The sequence below is a fragment of the Phyllobates terribilis genome, unplaced genomic scaffold (genome assembly GCF_046119375.1).
Source record: "Phyllobates terribilis strain yellow unplaced genomic scaffold, ASM4611937v1 Scaffold_4__5_contigs__length_816908805, whole genome shotgun sequence".
NCBI classification, from domain to species: Eukaryota; Metazoa; Chordata; class Amphibia; order Anura; family Dendrobatidae; genus Phyllobates; species Phyllobates terribilis.
In genome coordinates, this window is record NW_027362764.1 from 670,561,554 (window position 1) to 670,575,874 (window position 14,321).

General features: G+C 38.9%; 1 protein-coding gene across 4 annotated transcripts in view; it reads left to right on the forward strand.

The window, feature by feature from the left end:
* Positions 1-14,321, forward strand: part of RALYL (RALY RNA binding protein like) — an 897,462-nt gene that overhangs the window by 571,199 nt on the left and 311,942 nt on the right. The window lies entirely within an intron of this gene.

A 14,321-nucleotide genomic window follows, 5' to 3' on the forward strand; every position in this document is an offset into this window, starting at 1 on the left:
AGTCTAGAAAACTGGTGCACTGCCAGTGGAGTTAAAGGTCAACTCAATGACTGTTAAGATGTATGAGATGTTTGTGCTGATATTCTGAGTTTGGTTTTCACCAAACATAGTTCAGAGTTTTATGAATAAGCATCTGCACTTCGGTTTCATCTTTCCACAGAACATTGTTCTAGTAATCTTGTATTTTTCTTCATATGCAGCTTTGCAAACATTAGCTGCACTGCCATGTTCATTTTAAAAATAAGACGGTTTCTCCTGCCAACTCCTTCCAGACAAGTCATTATTGTGTTTTTCTAATTGTACTACCATGAAATTGCCAATGGAGGCCTTTAGGATTTGAGCTGTAGTTCTTGAGTCTTTTGCATATTTTCTGAGCATTGCATGATGTGACCTTGGAGAGGATTCAACAAGATGTCCACTGTCATCTGTGAAGATTGTCAACTGTCTTGACTGTTTTCTACATATGAATAATTCTTACTGTAGAATGATCGACTCCAAATTGTTTCGAAATGGTCTTATAACCCCTCACAGGTTGATGGATAGCAACAATTGCTTTTCTAATATATTTGCTGATGTCTTTCATTCCTGGTAATATGTTAACATATTCCTGAATGCTCTAAATCAGCAAACTGCAAAAACTTCTTCTTTTTTAGCTGATGAACACTTAACCCCTTCACGACCTTTGTCGTATAGATACGACAAAGGTTGTGTCCCTGCCTTAGGTGCGGGCTCCGACACTGATTCCACATCTTTCCCCCCACATGAGAGCTGATCTGAACAGCTCTCATGTGTCTCTAACAGCCGTGGGTGGCTGTTAACCAGTTAAATGCTGCTATCAATCACTGACAGCGGTATTTAACACGTGCCGGGCGTAAGCGCATCACAAGTCCTTCCCATCGGCGCCCCTGTCATGTGATCGGGAGGCACTGCTACACGAAGCCCTGCTATGTGTAGCACAGGCGATCGGATGATCACAACTTCAAGTCCCTTAAGGGGACTATTGAAGCCAGTAAAAAGTAAAAAAATATATAAAAACACAAAAGATTAATCCTTTTTTGCCCCATTGAAAATGAAACAATTAAAAAAAATAAAATGCCTATATTTGGTATTGCTGAATTCAGAAATGTCCAATCTATGAAAATATAAAGTAAATTAATCGCCGTAGCGAGAAGAAAAATCGAAACGCCAGAATTACTTATTTTTTGGCCACTGCAACATTGCAATAAAATGCAATTACGGGCAATCAAAACATCATATCTATCCCAAAATGGTATCAATAAAAGTATCAGCTCAGGGCGCAAAAAATAAGCCCTGACCCGGCCCCAAATCCAGAAAAATGGAGACGCTACGGGTCTCGGAAAATGGCAACATAAGCAAATTATTTTTTTCTTACAAATTTAGAATTGTTTTTTCACCACTTAAATAAAAAAGAACCTATACCTGTTTGGTATCGGTGTACTCGAACTGACCTGGGGAATCATATTGCCAAGTCAGTTTTAGCATTGTGAACATGTTAAAAAAAAAAAAAAAAGACAATTGTCGAACTGCATTTTTTTTTCAATTGTACCACAATTGGATTTTTTTTCCCATTTTCCAGTATGGTATATGGTAAAATCAATGGAGACATTCAAAAGTACAACTCGTCCCACAAAAAACAAGCCCTCATATGGCTATGTTGATGGAAAAATTAAACAGATATGACTCTGGGAAGAAGGGGACCAAAACACAAAAGCGCAAAAATGGAAAATCACAAGGTCGTAAAGGGTTTAATCAAGGGCGTTTGATTAGCAGCAACCATCTGCTACTTGCACTTTTAACTCCTATGGAAACATTAAGGGTGTACTTAGTTTTTCACACTCTGCTACTACCTTTTTTGCTTAGTTTTTGTTAAACAAACACAGTGTAATTTGTCATTTGTTGTTAATCTGAGGTTGTAATTACCTAATTTTAATATCTTCCAAGGCCCAGGTGTTTTTTAAATATGTCTTGACATATAAAGCTATAGAATTTAAAGAGGGGATATTTAGATTAACTCATACATACTGTATATATAGGTCACCATACTGTATATGTAAGACAGTACCTATAGCTGAAAGTTTCTTATTTGTTTTTCTTCTCTCCATGATTGCTGCTTTGCTGCTCTTTAGTTGAGTTCCACTTGAGGTCTGTGTCTACAATGATCTTTGACTACAACTTAGGTACAGTGACTATAGAGAGTGTAACGTAGCTGAAATATTCTCCTATATTCTCCTATATTCTTCACTATAGGCCAGGAATTGCAGCCGCTTCCAGGCCTCGGAGGTCACTACGCGTCATAAAGTCATGGCGCAAGTCTTGACATCACAGTGTCACAATCTTACAACACATAGTGGCTTCCAAGGCCTAGATGTGACGGGAAGAAGGGCACCCTGTCTAAATCACACATCACACTCATAGAGAATATTCACCCAAATGGCTACGGACTCTCCCAGTCGGGCCTGACATATCCTATGTTATGTAATATGTGTATTACTTGGAAAAACTTTTTACTATGAGTCTTTAAATGTCTTGTATTAAAAGGCACTTCTGTGTGTTTTACCTCTATATTGTGTTTTTTTTATATAAAATCTATTTTAAAATATAATATAGAGATTTCATTTTACTAATAAAATATTTAACACTACAAGAAAAGTTTCATAACAGATACAAATCCAAGTAATAAATGGCTGTTGCCTTGGTAATTTATCTTCAGCCCTTTTATAATTTAGTTTAATGTGAATTTGATTGATTTGCTGAATTATGATCATTTCAGCTGAGAAGACATAACAGAAATGTAATCCAATTTAGATAAATAACGCATTACAAGCTCTGAGAGTGCCTAGATGAATCTACAGAATAAAAATGTGCTGTCCATAAAGCAATTAGTTACCCAGAACAATGGATACTCTACATTGTGAGATCTTGGTAAATTATGGAAAGATTTTGTTTTCATTTAGTAATGGCCGGAAAAATGGAATGTAGATGATTTGTAACATAATAAAAGCAAAAACTTTCATCATAAATTAAATAAATTAAATCAATGGCTTGAATGATATTGAGAAATCCACACAATAATATTATTTATTGAGGAATTTATTTTTAAAGGCAAAATATAATAGTGAAATAGAAACAGGAGGAGAGATAGCAATGTAAAGTGCAGATAATAATAGTAATAATAAAAAGAAATAGCACTTTCTGGTTGCTTAAAGTGCATGAAGTGTTAAATAACCACAATGTGTAATAAGTATATATAACTGCAGAAAAGAAAAGCTGTTCATAAAAAGGTTTGTAAATTGCCTATAAAATATATTTATCTCCTTCCTCTTCTGGCTCCATATCAAAGTGTAATCAACCCTTCAATAATATCATTAGAATGAATAAAAAAGAGACTCTGCTCCCCTTAATATTGCGGTTTGAAATTTTTTTAAAAATCAAGCATACGGTTACAGATATATTAGCCATTTTATTTAGTGATATTTTTATGTTTTTTACAAAGGGGCTGTATCTTTAGACTGCTTTGCATAAATACCCTTTGAGCAACGCGCCTTTGTAAAGACCATAACAATTAGCATGAAAATTCACACTAAATAAAAAGACCCATAATTCTGGAAACACAATATAGAAAAAACTAAGGAATCCTCCAGCAAAAGCCAAAAAGAGTAGAATGAAAAATCTGAAATGTATTGATTACATTAAAAACTCTAGTAGCTGGTCACCAATGTGGATCCAAGAGAAAGAAACTGTTTCTCGCCTTAATCACACGTTGGTCTGACAGTTTCTTTCTCTTGGATCCACATTGGTGACCAACTACTAGAGTTTTTAATGTAATCAATGCATTTTTCATAAATCAATCGTGCATGCAAAGATAATAAACTTTTTAATATATCGAATATATCATGTAGAAAGAAAATAGCTCTTTATCCACTCACAAGACTCCTCATTCCCCCTATACCTGGATGATGACCATTGAGTAACTGTTCAGAACCTCCGCATGCACTGAAAAACAACAATGGCTAAGCTTCAAAAATCTTAGTCAATGCCCATGCTTAAACAGTGAAGTGAGTTGACCTAGCTGTTGAGATAAGCTAATCCGCCAGCCTCCTTCACTCAGAGAACTGATGACACAAAACACTTGACCAGAAACTGGAATTGGAGCTGCCAGGATTACAGACTGCTGTATTGAAGATTGGGCACCTTTGAAAATTCAAATGATTTTTAACCCCTTTCAGACGTGTGCAGTAATAGGACAACACACGTCGGCTCCCTCCCTTTGGTGCGGGCTCCGGCGCTGAGCCTGCACCTTTCTGGGCACATGACAGCTGATCTGTACAGCTGTCATGTGCCCCTAACAGTCGTGGGAGGAATCACGATCCACCCGTGGCTGTTAACTAGTTAAATGCCCAGCGGTCGGTGCTCATAGCAAGTGAGCAATTCTGCTACACACAGGCGATCTGATGATCGCCTGTGTGTAGCACAGGCAATAAGACCATTGCAGCTTCAAGTCTGCCATGGAGAGTATTGAAACATGCAAAAAGTAAAAGAAAAATGTTTTTAAAAATATAAAAAATATATATATATGAAAGTTTAAATCACCCCCCTTTCGCCCCATTCAAAATAAAACAATAAAAAAAAAATATTCACATATTTGGAATCGCCGCATTCAGAATCGCCCGATCTAGCAAAATAAAAAAAGAATTAATCCGATCGGTAAACGACGTAACGAGAAAAAATTCAAAACACCAGAATTATGTTTTTTTTGGTCGCTGCAACATTGCAATAAAATGCAATAACGGATCTACCCCAAAATGGTATCAATAAAAATGTCAGCTTGGCGTACAAAAAATAAGCCCTCACCCTGCTCAAGATCCCAAAAAATGGAGACGCTCCGGGTCTCAGAAAAAGAAGGAGAGCTTACCTGCAATAGGTACAGCCGGGGACCTAAGGAGGTATTGCTGTGGGTTTGTGGAAGCCCTAAGATTGCACTGGCGAAGTGCAGATGAAGAAGCAATGTGTAAACTGGATTTCGGAGTCTTAGTAAAGGATACTGGAATTGTCAGGCACAGGGACTGCACAGAAGTGGGCTGTGATCAATAAACGACGATTAGTAGAAATGGAGTATTCAAGTCACCTATGCCGTATTGCTGAAATGTTGTTAACAAGTGATGTGCTGCCACATGTGACCGTATTGCCTGTGCCTCTGTGTAAAACTGATGTTTTGTACCTGCTACCTACTGTATATATGTTTCACCAGTTCTACTAGTATAGTTCAGTATATTTTACTGAACATACTGACTCCTTCCTTCCTATTTCTTTACATCTGGGTTAGTTGTGACAATAAGGGTATGTGGCCAGAGTGCAAACATCTGAAGGTAATAACATCACATTCACACCCAGAGGAACCAATCTTACAGGTACCTAAGTTCCAGTGATGTACCACTTACTGAGCACCTCAGTTTTTTTCTTAGATCACTATTTTATCAGCATGAGATTAGCATTAGAAGACTAGTAATCTGCTGCCATCTAGTCGTACATATCCATGAGCTCTGTATAACCCTGCCCCATCACTGATTAGCAGATTTCTGTGCACACTGTTCATGGACAGAAAGTGAAAGCTGCCAATCAGTGGTGTGGGAAGGTTATACAGAGTTGAACGTTCAGAAAACCGCTAGATCTGCAGCAGATAAAACAGTAATTTTATCAAAATGACAGCAAGCATCCCAGTATGTGAGACACTGCTGGAATCAGGGTCTCTCTCTGTCCCTATATTATGCTGCTCTCAAATATGGTAGCAAAATCCTGGTGACATATTCTCTTTAAGACTGGCTTTGGCAGTAGCTTCTCCTTGCTAAAGTGGGGGAGTTTAAGGGCCTCAACAGTCCTGTGCAGAACAAGTAAGCGTTACCACTGAGGACAATGATTGCCTGCAGTGGTCACATGCAACTAAAGCACATCAACAGTCCAGGTAAGAAAATGACAGGTGGTGAGCATTGGTGCAGAAGTGGCATGGGATTAAACATGTAGATAATGTGTTTTTCTTTTATATTCTAACATTTTCTGTAGTTTGTTTTATTTCTTATGCTCTCAGACAGGTCTAACTCCTAAAACTTATCTATGATTTTTCCTCATTTCTAATGATTAGTGTTGAGTGAGTGTGCTCGTTTAACCCTTTAAACAAGCATGTTCGGGTGCTCGCTTAGTAGTTTCGGCATGCTCAGCATCTATGTTTGAGCCGCCGCGGCTGCATGTGTTGCGGCTGTTAGACAGCTGTGACACATGCAAGGATTGCCTGTTTGTTAGGCAATCCCTGCATGTGTAACAGCTGTCTAAATGCCATGACACAGGCAGCCACGGCAGCTCAAACATAGATGCCGAGCACGCCGAAACTACTAAGCGAGAACCCGAGCATGCTCGTTTAAAGGGTTAAACGAGCATGCTCGCTCAGCCCTACTAATGATGTCTTAATATAATAGTGAAAAGTCCATGGCTGTTGCTATTGCGTTAATCTGACATTTCTACATTTTCCACGTGCCCTTATTTATCTATGTGCAGCAGAAACTAAATAAAGGACAATATTTGTAATGATAAAGGAACAAACATAACTGCACTGCACACATCGTCCTGCGAGAGCATGAAGAATGACCTGAAGTGCAACTTAACATTCTCCTTCCTAAGCCTATAAAGACTGACTGTACCATTTATCACGACCTTTTGTTCACTCAAGCTGAAAAACCATTAATCAAAAATTGTTCATACATTTGGATTACTCCAATGCCCCAAGCCTAAGAGGATACCGGCTCTGTGAGTCTTATAAAACAAGTGACCTGGCTGACACCGAGCTGCAAGAGCACAGTATTAAATGTTAATAAAACTGTAATGAAGGGTTTATGAATCACATGGTGAAATGTTAATGAGAAAACTTATGGGAATGATTTCTATCATTTGTGAAAAGGAAGATTTGTCTAGCTCGCTTACCAGCATGCAAAATGTCATTGTGGTGTCGCAGGCCTCGTTCAGGCCTTGGCAGGGTTAATTTAGTAATATAAGCTACATTTGAGAGTAGACTAAAGTTGGATGAACGTCTTACAATCTAATGCATGGACTCTTCTCGATGGGTGATGTCGGTGTAGATAACGGTAGGACAGTTTGAATCGTAAAATCCGACCCTTTTGTTATTCAGCAGAGAAGCTCTGGTGAAGCTGTCTGGCAGTAGTATTCTCCGCGCTCTCCTTTGAGGACACATGAGCCTTTGGCCGATCGTTTATGTGAATGGGGGAGTTGGTGTATTGCTATCTAATGAGTGTGGTGGTCTTTAGTCGTTTCAGGCCCCCTGGTGACTTTTTTGTGTGATTTATTTATTTTACTTACTATCATAGAGCCATCTTATTCCACAGTGCTTTACAGACATCATCATCACTGTCCCCATTTGGGTTCACAATCTAAATTCCCTATCAGTATGTCTTTAAAGTATGAAAGAAAATTGGAATATCCAAAGGAAGAGAAATAAAGGTGACCAACTCACCTCCTGCATACAATAGCAGTGACCCTCAGTGCACAGACTGCTGCGTGACAAGGCATCCAGACAGGTAATATTTATCCAAAAATGTTCCAGCTCCAAAAGAGTAAAATATAATATTTTATTGAAATATTAAAGCTTCATCGTCCAAGTAAAAAAAATGAAAAAAAAAAAACCCAACTCGTTTCAATTGCAAACAAGCATACTTGGTCATGGCATGGACGGCTAAAGATGCTTGTTTGCATTTGAAACGCGTTAGGCTTTTTTTTTTCCATTTTTTTCATTTGGACTATGAAGTTTTAATGTTTCAATAAAATATTAGATTTTACTCACGTGGCGCTGGAATGGTTTTGGAGAAATAGTACCCAGTGGAAACCCATGCAAATATGGGGAGAACATGCAAACTCCTTGCCGATGTTGTCTTTGGTAGGATTTGAACCAAGGACCCATAGGGCTGCAAAACAACAATGCTAGTCACTAAGCCAACATGTTGCCCCACCAAAATTTCTTCATTTAGCTTTAGCTTTGTTTAGCTTTTTTTTTGCTCCTTCTAAAGTGGTCTCTAAAGCCTCTTTATGGCTGTATTTAGCTGTATATAGCTATACAGAATATCTGCATAGTCTTATATAGATGTCCCTTCGGGGTTGTAAGCCTCAGCAAATTTTATTTTAAATTGTTCAACTTGTGACCGAATTTTATATAGACAATCAAAGTTGGGATCGTCTCGGGGAGGACACTGTGCATTATCACGATAATACTAAAAAATTTGGATGGCTTCAAATCGTCTCCATATCATGACCATAAAGAATACTTTGGTTAATTTGAAAGGGATATTAAACAAGCTATACAGATGTCCCTTTGGAACTTGTATACCTCAGCAAATTTTCTGCTGAAGTGTTCAACTTGTGACCAAATTTTAAATAGACAATCAAAGTTGGGATCGTCTCGGGGAGGACAGTATACATTATCACTGTCATGCAAAAATTTTGGATTGCTTCTAAACGTGTCGTTGTTATGGCCATACTGAATTTCTGGTCCATTTCAAAGGGAGCCTAAAATTACGACACTACGTGCCCAATAAGAGAGCAAGGTACGGAATTAAACACAACATGGTGCCCACAGACCATTACATCAAAGTCTGTATTCCAAAACTTCATTCCTTCCTTCTAGAGCTCGGCAGTGTGTCCAAACAGTAGTTTCTTACCAACTATGGGGTATCAGCATGCTCAGAAAAAATTACACATTTTTGGGTCCATTTTCTCTTGCTACCTTTGTGAAAATTAAAATTTTTTGTCTAAAGCAACATTTTTGTGCGAAAAATCTATTTTTTTCATTTTCACGGTGCAATGTCATAAAATTCTGTGTGGGTTCAATGTGCTCACCACCTATGAATTCAAGGTGCTCACCACCTATGGATTCAAGGTGCTCACCACCTGTGGGTTCAAGGTGCTCACCACCTATGGATTCAAGGTGCTCACTACCTGTGGATTCAAGGTGCTCACTACCTGTGGGTTCAAGGTGCTCACCATCTGTGGATTCAAGGTGCTCACTACCTGTGGATTCAAGGTGCTCACAACCTGTGGGTTCAAGGTGCTCAGCACAAGTCTAGAAAAATTCCTTGAGGGGTTTAGTTTGCAAAATGGGGTCATCTGTGGGGGGTTTCCACTGTTTAACAACATCAGGGGCTGTCCAAACGCAACATGACATCCGCTACCGATTCCAGACAATTTTGCTCTCCAAAATCCAAATGGTGCGCCTTCCCTTCGGAGCCCTGCCGTGCATCCAAACAGTAGTTTTCCACCACATATGAGGTATAGGCGTACTCAGGAGAAATTGCTCAACAAATTGTGTAGTCTATTTTCTCCTGTTACCCTTCTGAAAATGAAAAATTTGGGACTAAAGCAACATTTTTATTGGGACAATGGGATTTTTTATTTTCATGGCTCAACATTATAAATTTGTGTAAAGCACCTGGGGGTCAAGATGCTCACCACACATCTAGATAAATTCCTTGAGGGATCTAGTTTCCAAAATGGGGTCACTTGTGGGGGTGGGGTTCCACTGGCTAGGCACATCAGGGGCTCTCCTAACGCAACATAGAATTCGCTATCGACTCCAGCCAATTTTGCGTTCCTAAAGTCAAATTGTGCTTCTTCCTTTCCGAGCCCTGCAGTGCGACCAATCAGTAGTTTTCCACCATATATGGGGTATTGGCGTACTGAGAAGAAATTTTTTGAATAGTGTCAATTTTGGGTATTTTCTGTCACATAGGCCTCTTAAAGTCACTTCAAATGTGATGTGGTCCCTAAAAAAAATGTTTTTGTACATTTTGTTGGAAAAATGAGAAATTGCTCATAAACTTTTAACCTTTTTAACTTCCTAACAAAAAAATTGTGTAAAAAATTTTGCCGATGTAAAGTACACATGTGGTTTATGTTATTTATTAACTATTTTGTGTGACATAACACTCTGGCTTAAGGTCATACAAATTAAAAATTTGAAAATTGCGAATTTTTCTAAATTTTTGTCAAATTTCTGATATTTTCACCAATAAATGCAAAAAATATCATCTAAATTTACCACTAACATGAAGTACAATATGTCATGAGAAAAATATTCTCAGAATCACTGGGATCTGTTGACGCATTACAAAGTTATTACCACATAAAGTGACACAAGCGTAATAATGTATTTTTGCGTAGTTGTGCTGGCTTTCCCATAATGCCCTGCAGAGGTTTCCAGTGGAGGACAGTTTGTGCAGCAGAGTCATTTTCCATCTCCAGAGTCACTGGGTAAGTCTCTTTCTTCTGCAGAGTGTAAGCTCTTATGATCAGCAGGGTAACCTTTCTATATTTCCTGTAGTGTATTTACCTCTTCTGGTCAGCAGGGTTCTCTCTCTCTGTCTCTCCTATAGAGTGTAAGCTCTTATGCTCAGCAGTGTTCTCTCTTTCTCCTGTAAAGTGTAAGCTCTTATAATCAGCTAGAGCACCAGGATATATTACAACAGGCATAGGATTTCTTTACTCCTATGAAATTGAAGGAAAATATGTGTCATTTTTGGGCTCAGACTTCTTATGACAAGTCACATCATAGCAGCAGCTTAGGAAAGATGGCTATCCCCATAATTGTGACAAGGAAATCTAATGAAAAATGTAAAATCAAAAAATAAAACAAAATAATATGACTAAAGTACACATTAACACAAACAAATAAAATTGAGATAAAGAGGCAGGGGAGGAATCTGGGGGGTTCTTTCTGGATCTCCCAAAACTATAATTAAAAAGTCATTTCAGTGGAGAGAAAAGGAAAAATGATCTTAACGCTAATACAAATGAATAGACTGGTGAGTGCCAATATCCAGCGCTTCTTTTGTGATTTAGCTGGCGCTATTAAGTCATCATTCGGCAGTGGAAAGACCTATATGCACTAGCTCGATGACGGTGTAGGAGTTCGGACAGGTGAGCATTTTCTGGTAACACAGTATTTTTGATTTCAGGATCAATAGTATACATTATTTACTTTAGAGTGCACAGTGAATATTATTAATCATTTTAGGGTGCACCATAGATATCATTATGGGGGCGATTCATCAGAAAAATGGAATGCAACACTTTGAAAAGTTGCAAAGTTTTTCTACAATTTGGAGTTGAGCAAAAATGTTGCTACTTTTGAATGCCAAAATTGGTGGTGCTGGGGAGGAACCGGGTCAAGATGATGTGTGACTATACCTACCAGTCTGTCGAATTTAGCAAAAGTGGCGGCTAGTCCATTCAGTAGTGATGATATAGTGGCTATATTGTGCATCACAGTGCCTGACCACGAGATTGACCAACATGGCTACTTGACATAAAGTTACATCACCATGAGACTTTCCTATCCACAAGTCCACAGATATGGTGTCCTAGCCATAATAATCTCAGTGCGGACAACTGAGATTCACAAAATGGACACTCAGATTCAGACATTGTAATTCCACTTTTGTCTGCCAACAGTTTTTTTCTATGGAACAATAATTTATGGAGGTTTAAAAACCTATTTGAAGTCACTGATAAACATCTACAGTATGTAATAAAAAATATAATTTCTTCTCCACCGTATAATGCATTAATATCTGTCAATTCTTGAATTGCTTTATTCATTTTGTGGTTCCAAACTTCAATCCAGGTTCACATTTTATTTGCTTTATCCATCAATCTCGTAACTGTCACCTGCGTTTCTCTTGCTACAAGAAATCTCTTTTCTTCTGACTTGTTATTTCAAAGTATAACAGTAAAAACCATTCAGTGTTTCCCCAAGGGAATTGTTAACTTCTAGACTAATATACTTTGATACAAGGAGCATTTCTAGGTTTAAACAATAAAACAACAAAATACTTTCTGATCTCCCAAAAATGTTATTTGGTAAAAATAAAATAGAATTGAATATAGATGACCAGAAAATTCTATGTGTATTATGTAAAATTGTATGTGTTTCTATAGTGTCTCAATAATTAGAAATAACAATCAATCAGATGTCCCAAGTAAAGTAACACTTAGCAGGATTTGTTAATGCTTCTTAAAAACAAATTTTGTGCAACTCATTTGAGTAATAGACTGTGATCCCCAGCAGAGATGAGCGGATCTTTTGAAATTCGCATTCAATGACTTTATGTCATTTTCCATGAAAATTTAATTTGTGATTTAATACATTTTCATGAATCTTAATAATGTAAAGCTTGTAATTGCTGGGGAAATACATGGAGGGGAGGGGACAAAAAGAGATAGAGGGTAAAAGAGAGCTGACTATAAGAGCTTACATTCTACAGGAGAGAGAGAAGATCCCACTGACTATAAGAGCTTACACTCCACAGGAGAGAGAGGACCCCACTGACCATAAGATCTTACACTTCACAGGAGATAGAGAGGACCTTGCTGACCATAAGAGTTTATAATCTACAGGAAGGAGAGAGGACCCTTCTGACCATAAGAGGTAAACACACTGCAGGAAAGAGAGGACCCCACTGACCATAAGAGCGAACACTTTATAGGAGAAAGAGAAGACCCCACTGACCATAAGATCTTACACTCTGAAGGAGAGAGAGGACCCTGCTGATCATAAGAGCTTACATTCTGCAGAAGAGAGAGAGGACCCCACTGACCATAAGAGCTTACTCTCCACAGGAGAGAGAGAGGACCCTTCTGACCATAAGAGCTTACACTCTACAAGAGAGAGAGAGAGGACCCTTCTGACCATAAGAGCTTATACTCTACAGGAGAGAGAGAGAGGACCCTTGTGATCATAAGAGCTTACTCTCTACAGGAGAGAGAGAGAGGACCCCGCTGACCATAAGAGCTTACTCTCCACAGGAGAGAGATAGTACCTTGCTGACCATAAGAGCTTACACTCTACAGGAGAGAGAGAAGACCCCACTGACCATAAGAGCTTACACTCTACAGGAGAGAGAGAAGACCCTCCTGATCATAAGAGCTTACACTCCACAGGAGAGAGAGAGGACCTTGATGACCATAAGAGCTTATAATCTACAGGAAAGAGAGAGACGACCCTTCTGGTCATAAGAGCTTACTCTCTACAGGAGAAAGAAAGAGAGAACCCCACTGACCATAAGAGCTTACATTCCACAAGAGAAAGAGAGGACCTTGCTGACCATAAGAGCTTACACTCTACGGGAAAGAGAGAGGACCCTTCTGATCATAAGAGCTTACACTCTACAGGAGAGAGAGGACCCCACTGACCATAAGAGTTTACACTCTACAGGAGAAAGAGAGGACCCCACTGACCATAAGAGCTTACAGTCTACAGGAGAGATAGAGAACCCATGCTGACCATAAGAGGTAAACACACTACAGAAATGAGAGAAAGATCACCCCGCTGATCATAAGAGTTTAGGCTATGTAGGAAAGAGAGGACCCCACTTATCATAAGAGCTTGCACTCTACAGAGGAGTGAGACTAACCCAGTGACTCTGGAGATGGAAAAGGACTCTACAAACTGTGTGTAGTAAATGGTGCTGGAAACTTTTTTTTAGCTATCATGTTCTACAATAGAGTGAAGATACCACACGTATGCAGAAGGAAGAGGCCCTGAGGACTGGCCAAGTGGGCTGAGCAGAGGGCACAGGAGGCAGCAGGGGTCCAGAACAACTAAGCGGTGAGGTGAGTATTAGGGAGTTTTATTGTTTTATTACATGCCACATTCATTATGCTCTGTGGTCTGGAGAGACCCCAGCACTGAATAGGGAAAATTTAATCCGCACAATTTGAATTATGCCAAATCTACTCATCTCTACAATAATTGATAAATATTCATGAAATTGTCCCTTCCTGCATCTTTCTCATCAATCCCTAAATGTCTTATTCAGACAGCAGAAACACTTATTGGTACAAGACAGAACTTTTTTATTTACCTCAAGTATTCAGCTAAAATAGCGCCCTAAGTGATAGCCTACTCCATGTAGCCCACATTGTGACCCTGCCAGGTTCTTATGCGTAGGTCACATACACATCTTTAACTCAGATTGGGGAGGCACTGAGAGGGTTAAAACTTGAAAGTATGTGTAATAAAGCGTTGTGGCGGTGCTTTGGACCGGGCTCTTTACGTTTCTTTGCAGCAATATTCTGAAGTTGCAGTCATTTCAGAAAATCTCAGCGATTTTGGAAAATTACATCAAAAACACACTGAAGCTGTAATGTGGGAATCCAGCCTCGAAAACTAATGTGGGTCTTAGTTCTATGAATAAAGGCTGCTCATCAGAGAGCTTGTTTTTCCTCCCTAGCGCTATATAACTGTCTCT